The 18,723-nt window shown below is 37.2% G+C and overlaps 1 pseudogene; it reads right to left on the reverse strand.

Moving 5' to 3' along the window:
* Positions 1-8,815: 8,815 nt before the first annotated feature.
* Positions 8,816-13,349, reverse strand: LOC128108783 (UDP-glucuronosyltransferase 2B37-like; annotated as a pseudogene).
* Positions 13,350-18,723: the final 5,374 nt, after the last annotated feature.

Raw genomic sequence — 18,723 nt, forward strand, 5'->3', positions numbered from 1 at the left:
ATTCAACATTAGAAATATTGTAAGTTGTAAAAACACAGATATTGATAACATTATTTTGTATGACCAGTGATCCAAGGAAGAAATTAAAAAGGAAGTAAAACAGTTTCTTGAAATCAATGAAGAATCGGAGTACAGTCCACCAAATTCTGAGGCAAGCAGAAGATGAAAGGGGACATTTTATAGCACACATGCCTACATAAAACCAGACAATGTTCAAATAAACTCAAATTGTTTAATTCAGGTCCCCAGACAAGCGAAAGTAGTTAAAACAGAAGAAATTGGAATAAGATTCATTCATGAAAGTCCCTGAGGGAATTGCACCCAAGGGCTGTATTAACACGTGTAGCTGACAGTAAAAGTGTTAAAATAAGCATAATGCAAATGCCCAGTGATGAATGAGTTGTTAATTGAAGACCAGCATATTACGAAGAGAGAAGGATGGACATAAAGCGAAGAACTAATAAATTCTGGAAATAATAAGAATACTCTTTTTGTATAAGTAATATAATTAAAATGTAATATTTGTGAATGAGTAAATAATAAAATGTCTACAATCAGCATGGATCAGAATTGGTATGTTTTCTGATTTCTTGAATGAAATTGACTTGTAATGTTACCAATAGGTCATTCCTGACTGTTCCAAAAGTCTTCAGTAAAGCAAATAGATGTACTTTTATCTTAATACTCTACAGTGTTTCTTTGTCTCTAAATTGTATATTTACATTCTCTTCAGTTTAGCTGATTTATTAAACTTAACTATTTTGTGAATTCATTCAATGTTGTCTCAATTGATCTCTTTCCTAACTTACACCTTAACTTTACTCACTACAAGAGATAATTTTTTTAAATGTCATCTAATCAGACCCATAATTCTTTATTATTACTAGTTCATCTCACATTGTTTTACCTCATTTCTTCTACAATAATGCTGAGTCACTTTCAACATCACTCATCAGTTTAGCTTAAATAACTCAGCAAAATGAACATTACACTTTCTGGACCTAAGAGGAGAAGTACATAAAAATAAAAAATTCAAAAGATATAGATATATATCATACATGCACTTTATATATAATATAAACATATTAAGAAATAAAACTTGAATATAGCATATCTTTGGAAAAGTGTTCATTTATATTATTAGACATATGCTATTTCAATTAATATTTTTTCTTACACATTGATTTAATGAGCACAAATATCTATCTGCCATAATTACAGCACAAAACAACCACTTTTTCTGTTTCTTGCTTGACAGTTGGGCATAAAGAATAATGATATTTAAGGGAAACTAGTGGGCCCAAGAATATTAAGTCCTCTATCTACCTGACTCCACTGATCTAACTACTGTAGAAAAAAGAATTCAACTTACTTTCATTCTCATTTCTCATTTGGATGTCAGGTGAATGACCACTGTTGTGGCCACAGAACAACACCCAGCTCCAAACTCGCCTTTGTTAGAATTCCTGGATTTTCGCTTGCTAAAATATTTCATTTCCAATAGGACTCCAAACCTCTTACTTATGATTATCTCAACATGAGCCAATACATAGCTAGCAATATGCTACTAGACTGCTAATATTTGAAATGCAAAAAAATGAAAATTTTGAAATCATATAAATTGCTGTATCAATTTCTAACTTTTGCTCAGTCTCTAAATTTTCTTTGCTAAATATCAAATGAAAACCTTGACACATTATTCATTTCCCAAATAGGTGATTATTGATCTTTATGAACCTGGGACCTTATGTGTATAATTTAAAATATTATACATTTTACATAAATAATGTAAGAAGAAACCTAATAGTATGTCTGCAAGACTTATCCCTTAATACCTAAAGATTTCGGCATGTTTCAGTTCAGAAAACTATTGGTCATACAATGTGTTCCTGAAGTAGTTGACTCAATTTCATGTGTTTTCAAAATTAAACTCATGCTTCTCTAAGTTTCTCTCCGATCTCAATGGTGGTTGGTAGTTCTACCTTTAAGAATTATATTTAAATTAAACACATATGCCTGGGTTATTAAATATGTAGAATTTTATAAATGAAGCAAATCATAAGTAAATTCATTGTTTATTTGTGATGTGATTAAATATTTCAAATACTGTAGAAGTGGATGAGATTTAAAAAAATAATAGATACAAACAGCATGGGAAAGAATTGGTGAACTTTCTGTTTTCTTATTGGATCTTGACTGATTGCCCTTGAAATGGGTGTTTCCTAACTATTCTAGAAGGTGCCCACAAATTGCATAACACTTATGAGTTTTCTTAATACTTTACACAATGGACCTCTTCATTTTTTTATGTTTTATTTTATTTTATTTTATAATTTAATTTAATTTTACATATCAGCCATGGATTCCCTTGATCTCCCCCCCTTCCCCCTAATCCCCCTCCATTCCCATCTTCTCCAGGGCAAAGACTCCCTTGAGGATTGAGTTCAACCTGGTAGATTCAGTCCAGGCAGGTCCAGTCCCCTCCTCCCAGGCTGAGCAAAGTGTCCCTGTATAATCCCCAGGTTTCAAACAGCCAACTCATGCACTGAGTACAGGACCCAGTTTCACTGCCTGGATGCCTCCCAAACAGATCAAGCCAATCAACTGTCTCACCTATTCAGAGGGCCTGATCCAGTTGGTGACCCCTCAGCCATTGGTTCATAGTTCATGTGTTTCCATTTGTTTGGCTATTTGTCCATGTGCTTTATCCAACCTTGGCCTCAACAATTCTCCCTCATATAAACCCTCCTCTTTCTTGCAAATTGGACTCCTGGAGCTCCACCCGGGGCCTAGTCGTGGATATATGCACAATGGAATACTACTCAGCAGAGAAAAACAATGACATCATGAGGTTTGGAGGCAAATAGTTTTTTTGCCTCAGCAATTGGATGGGGTTTCTAGCACGACAATTAGGGTGTTTGGCCATCCCATCACCAGAGTAGGTCAGTTCGGGCTGTCTCTCGACCTTTGCCAACAGTCTATTGTGGGGGTATCTTTGTGGATTTCTGTGGGCCTCTCTAGCACTTTGCTTCTTCCTATTCTCATGTGGTCTTCATTTACCATGGTCTCCTATTCCTTGTTCTCCCTCTCTGTTGTTGATCCAGCTGGGATCTCCCGCTCCCCCAAGCTCTCTTTCCCTCGACCCTCGCCTTTCATTACCCCCACTCATGTCCAGGCTGTTCATGTAGATCTCATTCCATTTCTCTGTCATTGGGCGATCCCTGTTTCTTCCTTGGGGTCCTGTTTTCTAGGTAGCCTCCCTGGAGTTGTGAGTAGCAGTCTAGTCATCTTTGTTTTACATCTAGTATCCTCCTATGAGTGAGTACATACCATGTTTGTCTTTCTGGTCTGGGTTACCTCACTCAGGATGATTTTTTTCTAGATCTATCCATTTGCCTCCAAACCTCATGATGTCATTGTTTTTCTCTGCTGAGTAGTATTCCATTGTGTATATGTACCATATTTTATTTATGCATTCTTCAGTTGAAGGGCATCTAAGTTGTTTCCAGGTTCTGGCTATTACAAACAATGCTGATATGAACATAGCTAAGCAAGTGCCCTTGTGATATGACTGAGCATTCCTTGGGAATATGTCCAAGAGTGGTATAGCTGGATCTTGGGGGAGATGGATTCCCAATTTTCTAAGAAAGCGCCATATTGATTTCCAAAGTGGTTGTACAAGCTTGCATTCCCAGCAGCAGCAGAGGAGAGTTCTCCCAGCTCCACATCCTCTCCAGCATAAGGTGTCTTCAGTGTTTTTGATCTTAGCCATTCTGACAGGCATAAGGTGGTATCTCAGAGTTGTTTTGATTTGCATTTCCCTGATAATTAGGGATGTTGAGCAATTTCTTAAATGTCTTTCAGCCATTTGACTTTCCTCTGTTGAGAATTCTCTGTTTAGTTCTATAGCCCATTTCTTAATTGGACTATTGGGGATTTTGATGTCTAATTTCTTGAGTTCTTTATATATTCTGGATATCAGTCCTCTGTCAAATGTAGGGTTGGTGAAGACCTTTTCCCATTCTGTAGGCTGTTGCTTTGCCTCATTGACCGTATCCTTTACTCTACAAAAGCTTCTCAGTTTCAAGAGGTCCCATTGATTGATTGTTTCTCTCGGTGTCTGTGCTACTGGTGTTATATTTAGGAAGTGATCTCCTATGCCAATGCGTTCAAGACTACTTCCTACTTTCTCTTCTAGCAGGTTCAGAGTAGCTGGATTTATGTTGAGGTCTTTGATCCACTTGGACCTAAGTTTTGTGCATGGTGACATATAAGGATCTATTTGCAGCCTTCTACATGTTGATATCCAGTTATGCCAGCACCATTTGTTGAAGATGCTTTTTTTTACATTGTACACTTTTAGCTTCTTTGTCAAAAATTATATGTTCATAGGTGTGCGGATTAATGTCAGGGTCTTCAATTCGATTCCATTGGTCCATATGTCGGTTTTTATGCCAGTACCAAGCTGTTTTTATTACTGTAGCTCTATAGTAGAGCTTGAAGTCAGGGATCATGATGCCTTCAGAGGTTGTTTTATTGTACAGGATTCTTTTGGCTATCCTGGGTTTTTTGTTTTTCCATTTGAAGTTGAGTATTATTCTTTCCAGGTCTGTGAAGAATTGTGTTGGTATTTTGATGGGGATTGCATTGAATATGTAGATTGCTTTTGGCAAGATTGCCGTTTTTACTATGTTAATCCTGCCTATCCATGAGCATGGGAGATCTTTCCATTTTCTGAGATCTTCTTGGATATCAGGATGGCTATACCGCTTGTTTCTTAAGACTATTTGATTGGAAAATCTTTTCCCAGCCTTTTATTCTTAGGTAGTGTCTATCTTTGAATTTGAGGTGTGTTTCTTGTATGCAGCAGAAAGATGGGTCCTGCTTTCGTATCCATTCTGTAAGCCTGTGTCTTTTTATAGATGAATTAAGTCCATTGATATTAAGGGATATTAATGACCAGTGATTGTTCATTCCTGTTATTTTTTGTTGGTAGTGTGTATGTACTTCTCTTCTTTGGGGTTTACTGCTGTGGCTTTATCTATTGCCTGTGTTTTCGAGGGTGTATCTGAGTTCCTTAGGTTGGAATTTTCCTTCTAGTGCTTTCTGTAGGTCTGGATTTGTGGATAAGTATTGTTTAAATCTGGCTTTGTCTTGGAATGTCTTGTTCACTCTGTCCATGATGATTGAAACTTTTGCTGGGTATATTAGTCTAGGCTGGCATCCATGGTCTCTTAGTGTCTGCATTACATCTGTCCATGTCCTACTGACTTTCAAAGTCTCCATTTGTCTTTATAAGTCACTTGGCCTTTTTTCTTTGTTGCTCTTAATATTCTTTCTTTATTCTGTACATTTAGTTGTTTAATTATTATGTGGCAAGGGGACTTTTTTGGGGGGTCTAGTCTGTTTGGTGTTCTGTAGGCTTCTTATATCTTCATAGGCATTTCATTCTTTAAGTTGGGAAAGTTTTCTTCTATGATCTTGTTGAATATATTTTCTGTGCCTTTGAGTTGGTATTCTTCTCCTTCCTCTATCCCTATTATTCGTAGGTTTGGTCTCTTCATGATGTCCCAAATTTCTTGGACACTTTTTGCCATGACTTTGTTGGCTTTAGTGTTTTCTTTGACTGATGAATCTATTTCTTCTACCGTATCTTCAGCACCAGAGATCATCTCTTCCATCTCTTGCATTCTGTTGGTTATACTTACATTTGAACTTCCTGCTTGTTTACTCAGATTTTCTATTTCCAACATTCCCTCTGTTTGTGTCTTCTTCATTTTTTCTATTTCCCTTTTCAGGTCTTGGACTGTTTCCTTCATCTGTTTCATTGCTTTTTCATGATTTTTTTCAGGGCTTTGTTGTTTTCTTCCAGGGCTTTATTGTTTTCTTCTGCTTTATTTGTCCTTTCCTCTAGTTTTTTATAGCGTTCTTCCCATTTTTTGTTTGTATTTTCCTTTGTGATTCCTTCTATATAAGCCTCTACCTTCTTCATAATGTTATTCATAAGGCTATTTTCTTCTGCTTCTTCCATTTTTTGATGTTCAGGTCTAGATGTTGGAGGAGGGCTAGGTTCTGGTGATGCTGTATTGCTCTTCATTTTGTTATATGTACTTCTGCTTTGACGTCTGCCCATCTCCTTGTAGTTTCGTTCTTGGTCTTATCAGTGCACTTGGTCCAGACAGAGCTGACAGATTCAGGAAGTCTCTCTCTCTTGTCCAGATGGAGCTCAGGGAAGGATGGGAGCTCCAGGGTGGGATGAGAGCTCTTGTCCAGATGGGAGGTCCAGGGCAGGATGGGAGCTGGGGGCCAGTCTCTAAGTCTCAGAAAGTGGCTGGGGTCTCAGGCGGATGGGCATGGGGGCAGGGCGTGGAGATTGCAGTGTCTGCTGGGGATCTTGGAGAAGGGGAGCCTGGCCAGTGCGGGTGGAAGGGATCCTGCCCGATGGCCAGAACCTGGGGCCAAGTTGGGCAGGTCTTCCCCGGAATGGCTGGTGCCCTGGGATGGGATCTAGGCTGAGCCCAGGAACTCATCTCTTGTTCAGATGTGAAGTCCGGGGCAGGATGGGAGCTGGGGGCCGGTCTCTAAGTCTCAGGAAGTGGCTGGGGTCTCGGGCGGTTGGGCATGGGGGCAGGGCTTGGAAATTGCAGGGTCTGCCAGGCGGGGGTGGGGCTTGGAGAAGGGGAGCCTTCCCGGTAGGGGTGGAAGGGATCCTACCCCATGACCAGAACCTCTTGTCCAGATGGGAATTGTGGAGCAGGATGGGAGCTGGGGACTGCTATCTGAGTCTCATGAAGTGGCTGGGGGACCTCTTCATTTTTAAACTGATCTCAGTTTCTCTTTCTTTCATAATTCACATCGTATCAACTCATTGAGATGGGTTGGTTGTTTCTAAATGTCATCATATTAAACAAAACGCTATTGGTTAATTTATACCAGGACACCACACAATGACTGACCTCATTTCTTCTCCAATGATGCTGCTTCACTGTCATCATGACTCATGATTTAGTTTACATGTTTGAATAATATAAAAATCACCCTATTTGTACCTACAAGAAAAGTATGCAAATAGAAAACTTCTGAATGAAGAAAGATGCCATTTAAACCAATATTATATTTTCTTACATCTTGAATTAGTAGAGATAAGTATCCACCACACCTAATTCTTTACATGACTTCCTGTTTTGGTTCCTGTTTGACAGAATCGTGATATTAAATGGAAACTAATAGCACTCCAACATTGACTCCTCTATTCAACATTGACATAATTATTTCAGTAATTAAACAACAGCTATGCTTACAAGTCAATTGTAAATATATTTCTGGATAGCTCATAAATAACTATCAGTGTTGTTTCAATATGATGTCCAACTCTATATTTATCTTTATCAGAATGTCTGCATATTATATTCCTTTTTAAGCAATTCATTTCTAAAAGAAATCCATGCCTCTTTCTTATGGCGTATTGCCATGAACCATAACTAAGTAGTAATGGTGCTAAGAGTACTAGGGTAGGTGTGTAGTACTTTTTTCCAAAAATATCTGTTGAATTCAAATAAAATGACTCATAATGATATCCTGCTATATCCCTAGATCAGTGTCTCATTCAGCCATCATTAGAGAAGCTTCCTCTTGCAGTACAGGGGAGCTAATACACAGATGCACAACTGGACAATGTATACAGAATGACAGATTTTGCTAAACTCAGTCCTAAATGAGATGTCTTCATCAAACCACTACCCTCAGGGCTCAGAGAACATGTTGGAAGAGGATGCAGAAGTAGGAGTCAGGAGGGATGAATGGCATCAAGCAAACAGTTTCTTCAAGATACAATGGGATTAAGAAAGCAATGACACCAACCTCATCATACCTTCCAGTCACAACCTTTCACACCTAAGATAAGTGTGTAGCTTTAAGCTATGTGTTACGCCATGCTTGTGACCCAGAGTATTATATGTGTGCATATGCAATCATTCTTTTCATGAGAAATCAGTTTTGCTTTAGGATTCTAAGAATCTTAATGTAGATATACAGATCTCTAGTCACTAATGACAGGGAAAGTTGCATATAGACTTTCGAAGGTGAATCCACATTATTGGATTGTCACTGAGGTTGGAAATATCTTCCCCCATCTCTACCTCATTTAGATCTAATTTGTTGATTATTTCAGTTAATACATGTGGATGATGGTCAAGGGCATTAAAACCTCAAACATGTGGCCTGGGCTGCCATTACTGTTGGGAGAGGAAGGGATAGGATGGAGAACTGTCTAACCAAATACAAAACGGAGTCAGAACAGCTGTCTTTTTCTTGTAGAGTTGACTTCATTGTATCCTGAATTATCTTCTCTCTACTTTGCTGGTTTAAAGAAAATCTGCTTTGTCACTTTTTAAACAGATCATGCTTTTGTTTTCTTTGACAGATACTGAATGTCCATTTCCTTCCATATTACTTAAAAAAAATGATATATCTGAAAATTCACAATGAAATGTCAGACCTTCTATTTTTTCCTCTGGTAACAGGTTGATGTTTCTGTGACTGTCATTATTCTCAGGATTATTATATCGATGAATTAGTGTGAAATATAATTATGTGATAAAATACAGATTTGGAATTGTTAATCTTTTAAGTTTTAAGCTGTAATATATAGATAAATTAAGTAGCCCAATATCTTCTAAATTAAGAAGGATAATCTTGCTGTACTGAATACACAGTGTTAGAACTGAATGGATATTCTTCCCCATCATGGCTGTAGATATTATCCATGTGATTGAAGAGCCCTATTTTCTTTTTTCTTTCTCATCTTTACAAAGAGTCAGTAAACTATCAAGTAGCATTTTACAGCAAGGAAAGCCATGGCTGCCACACAGTCGAGTAGGAATCCAACCACATCCGAGAGTGGTACTGGTACCAGGTGAGGTTAAACACAAGTGGCTTCAGATGCTTGGCTCCTTTGTGGTCATGACAAACTCAATCCAGAAGACAGCTGTGTCCAGGGGCCCAGGCTGGTCGTGGTGATTGGCTGACAACCACATAGCTTTCTCTTTATAGCTAAAGGAAAATACCATGCAAATAAACTTAGAGAACAAATTAAAAACGTACATGTTTGTTTTTCCACAGGTAGTAAAAATGATTACAATAAATGTAGAACAAAATAAATTATTTTTTCACTCATCATTAAAGAGATCCTAATATTCAGGCAAAAAATGACCACAAAATATTGAACACAGATGAAAAAGATAGACAAGGACAAATATTTGTAAGCAACAGACTGGACCTCTAAAGCCCTAAATACAAACAGAAAAATAAATAGAACTGAATTGTCATTTGTGTTTATGAAACTTGAGTTATCTAGTAGGTAATTGTTAGTTTCACAGGTGTACAAAGTTCATGCCAGTACCAGAGTTTCGAGACAACTTAACTCTGTCAAGTTATCATTGTGGTTCCTATGTAGGCAAAGCTGAGCAGGAACTGCAATTGTTTTGGACTTTGTATTGAGCATTTATAATCACAATTGATTATAACTATCATTGTGGGTAGTTTCTTATACTTAATGGCCCTGATTGTTCCTTTCAGCTCTTTATATACCTCTCTGTGAATTTGAGGCTTTTGAAAAATTATTAATGTCTTGTAGAAATTTTTTTCCCTTTTGCATTTGAGGACATGGCTAATCCAGCCTGAATTCTGATGTGTGCTATACCATAACACAGTGGAATGGCAGCGGAGGTAACATCCTTCCCTGCTATTATAAATATATAGAGAGGACTGGTTCTCATGTGGGAGTGCTTATCTTAATGAGTTTTATAACATAATACATTATTTTTCAAATAAAAGAAAACAAACCATATTCCAGAAAGTGCTGGTTTAAATAACCTATATCTCCTAAAATCCTAGAAATGTTGTGTATAAATGTGTTTTTTATCACTTCTGTACAAACAAAAGTGTTCTATTTTTATTAAAGTCAGTAAAGAAAAGGAAAAATACAGAGAATATTTCTGATGAGAAGACAGATGATATAATACAACTAATATTGATGTATATACTGAAGATTTGAAAGGTGAATTTTTCACTTTGCATAGCTTAGGTTTTAAATAAATGTTTTCTAAGTTATAATTTTGAGAAGAAACTTTTATTATTATTATTATTATTATTATTATCCAAAATAAGACAAACACAGCCCTGACTCCTAAGGATCTGCACAGATTTAAAAAGCAGCCTCATCTCTCCCCACCGGTGTTAAATGGATCAAATCTAAAACCCCAGTTCTTTGCCATTTGTCAGCAATGGAGTCAAAATATTTGTTCAAAACCCTTGGGGAGAATTAATTACTATTCAAAGGAGAGCTTGATTATGTCCGGTTGGTTAACAACGTAAGTCATTATAGAAGAATTTTAAAAAACAAAGAATTATATGCAAAAGAAGTATTTCACTAAAATAATGTTTTTAAAACATAAAATTATCCTCAATAAAAGGTTCTATACTTTAAATATCTACAATTCATTTATTTATGTTTAAGGTTTATTTAATTAATGTTTCTGAATATTTTGCATGCATTAATGTTTGTTCACTATGTGAATGCCTGTTGTGCCTGGAGACAAGAAGAGGGAATCCAATCTTCTGTAAATGGGATTATGTAAGCCTGTGAAGAACCATGTGGGTGCTGGAGACTAAGGCCAGGTCTTCAGCCACAACAGCAGGTTTTTAACCACTGAGCCATATATCAAGCTCTGAATTTTTACATTAACCCCCCTGGTGAAGTCTAATGCTAAAAATAATAGTTCTAATAAGTGATTCAGATTTCCATTTGACATTAGTGCTTCTCATCATCAGTTTTTTTCCCAATTCTTCCTTGTAAAATACTTCTTGCCAGTTTGATTATTTGCATTACACTAATGACTTTTTCCAAAATGGTGTACTGTCCTTCAAATTCTGGCAATGGTTTTCCACTGAAAGAAGGAAAAGGGAAAATGTTCAGGGTCATAGTACATGCCTATAGTCTCAGCACTCTAAAGATGAAACAAGAAAATTGATATTTTTTTTATTTTTTTGAGACAGGGTCTCTCTGTGTAGCTTTGCGCCTTTCCTGAACCTCACTTGGTAGCCCAGGCTGGCCTCAAACTCACAGAGATCCGCCTGGCTCTGCCTCCCAAGTGCTGGGATTAAAGGCGTGCGCCACCACTACCTGGCAAACATATCTCATCTCTATATGTAGTCAGATCCACCTTGTCAAAAAAGTAATTCCACTGTGACAATCATACTGATTTATGTTTGCCATATTTATTTTTGTCTTTACTCTTATAACTGCACCTTTGTCACTCAACAAATAGCTATGAAATAAATACTATATAATGAATGTATAAATTAATACATAACTAAATAAAAACAGATATGAAGACAGAGCTCACTGTTAAAGCACATGCCAATCTTGTGTAAAATCCTGTTCAAAGGCAGGACAAATAAATCAGTAGATACATAAGTAAATATGGAAGAAGTTACACTCACACAGGATTGTTAATGACTGCCTTCAGTGCATTACACAAATCTGAACTGGACGTCGTGCTGAATTCCAACCCAACAGCGGCTCCTTTGACTGTCTTGTGAGCAATGTTATCACGTTGTTCCCCAAATAAAGGGATGCCGACCATGGGGATCCCATGATGGATTGCCTCATAGACCCCATTGGCTCCACCATGAATTTCAAAAGCTTTGTAATTTGGGGATGACCTAACATCAGATGACAGACAGTAAATACCCTGAGAAAGCATAAAACAGAACATAGAAAGTGGAAGGACTTTCTGTAGGCATTATGTCTTGTAATTGCATTTAAGTTGCTTTTGTATATCAGAGCAACAAGCACCTATGTTTACATATAACACAATGGAAGATCACATAGCACCTGTTGCATGTGATCTGAGACCTGAAAAAGAAAACCTGATTATTGTTGAAATTATTAAGGCAACTCCACTTAGTTAAAAGGGAGGTTTATTTTGTGGGATAACTCACAAGTGAAGGGATAGGTAACAAGGGTCTGGGAAAGGTGTAGCGCAGTCAGGCGCTGTTCTCTGGAGAAATCTGCTCAGTCTTCCTCCAGTGTTCAGGATCCAGGAACCAAGAGAGCTGGTGCATCCTGATCTCAGGTCTTCAGGGTCCTCTCTGGGCCCCGCCTTGTAGGCGTGACAGTTATTGAAGCCTCAATGGAAGTTGGAACTTCCAGATCAAAGCTGGAATGGCTACCCACTACACCTGATTGTCAGCTGAACACACTGAAATCATTTAATAGGTAACGTGAAGCACTGTGAGAAGAGTCCAAAAACGTGTCAGAACTGGTTTTCCTACAGAAACAATGGATTCACTCAATTGGGCATAAGAGTGTTTAAGAGAATCAGGAGAGCACATGTGAATCACAGGAAGTACGTGATCACTTCATGATAAAGACTGTGAATCTTTAAGCACTTACAATAGAATAACTAATAATAAAACAGAATGAAGAATGTTTCTTAATGGTATTTGGGAAAACTTAGCTTCATTCAGAAAAAAATGTGATAACTGGACTAGAGAAAGAAAGTTAAAGTTAAGTAAATAGTTGTAAGACAATGCTTTATTACAGGAGTCAGGGTTTTCAATGTAGCATTTAAAATTCAGAGATTGTATAACTAAATACCTTTCATAGGACAGATGAGGAAGTGGAAGAAGAGAAATTGAGTATTTAAAATTATAAAAAGAATGCAAGAGAGAGTATATGCTTATTTTCATATTCATTCAGGTTGAATATAGTCACAATTTCCCAAACATGTTAGACAAATGAGATAAATAATGTTTCATGGCTATATTTAAGATACTGTTTTGTCTCAAAAACTCTATAATAATGAAGTGTAACAAATTACCAATATTCATATTTTGCATATATTTGCTATAATAGCTAAAATGAAGAAATTATGTTTACATGAGGTGTCTAAAGTTCATGCTACATTAAAATCTTTCAATACACATTAATATTATTGTGCTAGTGCAGTTATTAAGTAAAATTTACCTCTTCCCTGAATTATCTTTAGTGTATACACAATCCTCAGATAATCTTCAAGAAAAAGGAGCAAGTGAGTTGGCAAAATGCTTTTGTTCTCTGTACTCCTGCTAGTGTTATCTCCAGAACAGCATAGTGTCCCACGTCTAAACTACTTAATGTAATTTAGAGTATAATGTTTTTTATCTCTCACTTACTAAATTCTTGAATTGTCTTTCATATATATTTGGTATCTCAACCTCAAGAGAAAGCAGCAAGTTACTGGGCAGAATTGGTTGTTTTTCTGTACTCTTGTTAGCAATACCTTCAGAATCCCAGAATTCCTCATTGTGTCCATTAACCACTCTTCTCTGTATTCATATTATTTTTTTATCAATGCCACTGTCAACCAAAAACTCATTCTGTATTATTGGATCATTTACCATGTATAACTTTTACTTTGAAACAGGTTAACTTAGAGCTATCATCATTTTAATATATTACATACTAAATATCTGTAGTTAGGCTTTTCAGATTTAAACAGACTGGATATATAGTACATTCCATGGGAGCCCTTTACCTCCGCCTTTTGGGGAATCTGTGCAAAGGATGATGCAATTTCCTTGGCCTTTTCTTCTGTTAAATTTCTGTCATTGACCCCAGAGAAAACACCTTCACACCATACTCTCCAGAGCTCTGGATAAGTTTTCCATTTCTCCTAAGGAATTTGTTTCATCAGAAAATAACAATAATAAATACAACTGAACAGGTTATTATGAAAATGTTTGTATTAAATATAAAAGGTTACACATTATTAGAGGATTATACCAAGTAAAAGGCACAGAAGACAAAATATTCCATCTTGTAAACTTCAAATTTTATAGATATCCATACTAAGTATATTCGCATTGTTGTGAAACTAATATTCCTGATACTTTCATTTGGAACAATATAGACTTCATAGTCAGTAAAAATTATTAAAAGTGTTCCTAAAATTATTATCCTCATTTAAATTTATTTTTTTATCTTATAAAAATATGATTTTATTCTAGTTTTCTTTGTTGATCTGTTCCCTGGTAAACTTCTTATAAGAGTTGTTTGGTAAAACAAGTCTAATGATGTGTCATATACATGTATAAGTTAGCTCATCTGAATTCTAGTTTGTGTTATATACACATGTAAGTTATTAATCTAAATGTCCTCTCATGGCTCATTCAGAGTTATTAAATATATTTGGTACTATACTTTAAAAGGTGTAATATACACACATTTAAGTCTTATAATCATTCTTTAATATTGTGTAGAAGTAGGGTACTTCCAATGTTGACTGTATATACAACTGATGCATACAGCGAGTATGCACACTCTAACTGTTTCTCTTTATTATTCAAATAGATATCCTATACAGTGATAGGGTAGAGGAATTCATAAGACACACATTAAGAAATTTCTTTTTTTCTTTATTATCATCATCATGATGGTCATCATTATTATTAAGAAATTTTCTATTCACTTTACATACCAACCACAGATTCCCCCTCCGCTCCCTCCTGTCCCCCAGCCTTCCCCCATTCCCACATCCTCCAAGGCCAGGCCTCAAATGGGGAGTCAGCAGAGCCTGATACATTCAGGTGAGGCAAGTCCAAGGCCCTCCCCCAGAACCAAGGCTGCGTAAGGTATCCCACCATAGGCAGTGGGCTCCAAAAAGGCTGCTCATGCACCAGAGAGGATCCTGATCCTGCTGTCAGGTGACCCCTTAAGCAGATCAAGCTACAGAACTGTCTTGCCTATGAAAAGGGCCTAGTTCAGTCCAATGGAGGCTCCACAGATATTGGTCCACAGTTCATGAGTTCCCACTCGTTTGGTTTGGCTGTCTCTGTTTCCCCATTATGATCTTGATGCCCTTTGCACATAGAAACCCCACTTCAGTCTCTTTGACGGACTCCTGGAGCTCGTCCTGGTGCTTGGCTGGGATCTCTGCATCTGCTTCCATCAGTTACTGGATGAAGTCTCTATGATGACAGTTAGGGTATTCACCAATCTGATTTTTAAATTTTTCTTCTTGTATTTGTTCTTCGATAATTGTGTGCAATGTGTTCCAGCTCCATCCATTGACTTACGGATTCATAATTTTGTTTTTAATAGGTGAATAATTTTTTATTGTATAAATATACCACCTTCTCATTATCCATTAGTCAGCTGACCCGTGTATAGATGAGTGTATAGGTTGTTCCCATTTCCTTGCTGTTGTGAAATTAACATATTAAACATTGATGTCTAAATATGATTACAATATGATACAGACTCCTTTGGGTATATGACTAAGAGTGCTATAATCTATTTTTAGGTTTTTGAGGATTCTGCACACTGATTTCCATACACAAATAGAAAAATCATCTCAAGTTTCATTTGCAAACATAAGTGACCCAGCACAGTCAAAACAATCCTGAAAAAGCAAAACTGCTAGAGGTATCACCATCCCAGATTTCAAGTTGTACGGTAGAACTGTTAGAGTAAAGCCAGCACTGTACTGACATAAAAACATACCGACTGATCAGTAGAATAGAGAAGACAAGCACAAACCCACATTCTTACAGCCACCTGATATATGACAAAGAGGCCACTGATATTGACACAGAGGCCACCAATATACATTGATAAAAGACAGTATCTTTAAGTAATGGTGCTGGTCAAGCTGAACAGCTACATGTAGAAGAGTCAAACTGGATCCTTATCTCTCACCCTTCATAAAACTCAACTCCAAATGGATCAAGGACCTCAGTGTAAGACATGATCATCTAAATTTGACAGAGGAGAAAGTAATGAATAAACTTGAAAACATGGTCACAGGAAAGGACTTTATGAGCAGGACTCCAGTACCATGTGCATTAAGGTCAACAATTAATAAAAAGGACCTCATGAAACTAAGAAAAAAATCTGGACAATAAAGGACACCATCATTTGAGTGAAAGAGAAAAGTTACAGAAAGGAGAAAATTGTGACTAGCTATACAGCTGTCCTGTTTTGGTTTGTTTTTGTAAACTTGACACAAGCTGGAGTGATCTGGGAAGAGGAACACCAACTGGTAAAATGCCTCGATCCAGATTGCCTGTAAGTCTGTCGCACATTTCCTTAAATTAATTGATGATTGATTGATTGATATGGCCAGGCCCAGCACACAGCGGTTTGGCCCACCTCTGGGAAGATGGTAATAACTTGTGTTAAAAAAAAACTGATGTAGGGAGAAAAAGTCATAAGGGATAGTAATAACTACCCACTTTAAGAAACCCTGTAATACACACACACACACACACACACACACACACACACACACACACACATATACATAGACACACATAGGCACACACATTATATATATATATATATATGCACATACATATACAAACATGCACATACACACATACCCTCCCACTCAAACACACACATGCATTCATACATACACACACAAACACAAACACAAACACATATACAATAAAAATTTACCAACTGGGTTCACAATGTTTTCTGCAAGAATGCAAGAATGAAAAGCCATCTAACAAAAACTTGACATCAGGCATAAAAAGCCCTAGTGAGTCATTAGCCAGAGTTGTATAAGATACTCTCCAAACATTGCAGGCTATTGTTACTGCCCTTGGTTGCCTCCTGTAGGTGGAAGGTAAGTCCCTGGTGCTGAATAAATCATGCACTTCAGACACAGGGCCCAGAGACCCCTGAGCTGGAATTGATCTGAAAGTCTCCTCTATGAGCATTAGCTTTCCGTACCAGAAGGCACCATGCAGTCTTCCAAAGGAGGGGGGCAACCAATAGTCCTACCCAGATATGATGCCTATGAATCCTAACAGTAGCCAGCATGGCAGGAAAACCCTAAGAGTGTAGTAGTGGCATGCATATCTTGGCAATGACCAACAGCTCTCTAGACACAAGGCCCATTCAATAAGAGGGATATCATGCCAGGTACTAGAAACCCAGCCTAGTACCCAGGGCTTGTGAAGTCATGGATCTTGGAGAAGAACCTTCAAATGCCAATTTACAAAACCAGTATAATCTTGAACTGCATTCTCAGTATTTGTCCTTATAAAATTAGGTAAGTTAAGTGCAGTCTTCATTCCTCACTAAGGAAACTTCTTTTCATCAGACAGAAACCATTACAGAAAATCACAACCAATTGAAATGAAGAGTTGGGGAGCCTAATCCCAATGTATTCATCTACAATGTAACTCCCTCACCTAAGGATCATGGGTCACTGCTGAGGAGACTGTGAAATATATTGGAAAAGCCAAAGTAACAATGACTTTGCTGTGAGATTGTGTCTCCTAAGAATGTTAGCAACTCTACCCATGAGGTCTCATGAACATGACTGTCTATACATGTGATGAACAAGGACAAGAACAGATATACTAACTTGGAAGGAGGAATGCTCATAAGGCCTCAATCCTATACAAAGAACTACAAGCTGAGAAACATTTTTAAAACTTTTCAACATTCTTAGCCATCATGAAAACATGAATTAGAACTACTGTGAGTTTTTATGTTATCCCAATAAGAAGAGCTAAGATTAAAAAAAAAATAATGAGCCGGGCGGTGGTGGCGCACGCCTTTAATCCTAGCACTCGGGAGGCAGAGACAGGCGGATCTCTGTGAGTTCGAGGCCAGCCTGGGCTACTAAGTGAGTTCCAGGAAAGGCGCAAAGCTACACAGAGAAACCCTGTCTCGAAAAACCAAAAAAAAAAAAAAAAAAAAAAAAATGGCAAACCCTAACATAGATTTGAGGGAATAGGAAAACATCATTGACCATTCATTTACACTATTAATAGAGATGACATGATATAAACTCACAAAAATCACAAAACTTACATAATCTTATGTCAAAAGAGGAAACCAGTCCTGGTATAGGTCAAAAAGTTGGAAACTGAATCCTAAAACATCAAACAAATAAGAGAATGAGTATATCTTATACCAGAATGGGAGCACAATCAGCCCTTCCATGTAGCTAGCTTAAACTTAGCTTTCAGGGAATACTTTTCAGGAATCAAGATCTTGTTATTATTCTCCTGGTATTTATATTGGCAATATTTGTTGCTTGATGACCCTTAAGAGGTCAGAAGTCACTACGTGGATTGCTGTAAGATAATTCTCTTGTGTACTGTAAAGATTTGTTACTCAAATTGGTTTAATAAAATGCTGATTGGCCAATAGCCTGGCAGGAAGTGTAGGTGGGGCAACCAAACCAAGGATTTTGGGAAGAGGAAAGGCAGAGTCAGGAGTCACCAGCCAGATGCAGAGGAAGCAAGATGAGAATGCCAGACTCAGAAAATGTACCAAGCCATATGGCTAAACATAGATAAGAATTATGGGTTAATTTAAACATAAGAGCTAGTTAGTGATCAGCCTGAGCTACCAGCTGAGCATTTATAAGTAATATTAAGCTTCCAAATCAATTATTTGTGAAGCAGTTGCTGGGTATTTGAGAGTTGCTGGCCAGACAGAAACTTCTACCTACAGTGGAGGGAGGATCTTCATGAGTACTGAATAGTCAATACTGCACCAAAAAAGGACCCACTGAGATTCTATTTTGTGATTTATGAGTTTCTGCCTAATATATATATATATATATATATATATATATATATATATATATAATATATATATATATTATATATTATATATATGGAAGGGAAGGAAGGAAGGAAGGAAGGAAGGAA

This window comes from Peromyscus californicus, unplaced genomic scaffold (assembly GCF_007827085.1).
Source record: "Peromyscus californicus insignis strain IS unplaced genomic scaffold, ASM782708v3 Scaffold_13__1_contigs__length_99412109, whole genome shotgun sequence".
Lineage (NCBI taxonomy): Eukaryota > Metazoa > Chordata > Mammalia > Rodentia > Cricetidae > Peromyscus > Peromyscus californicus.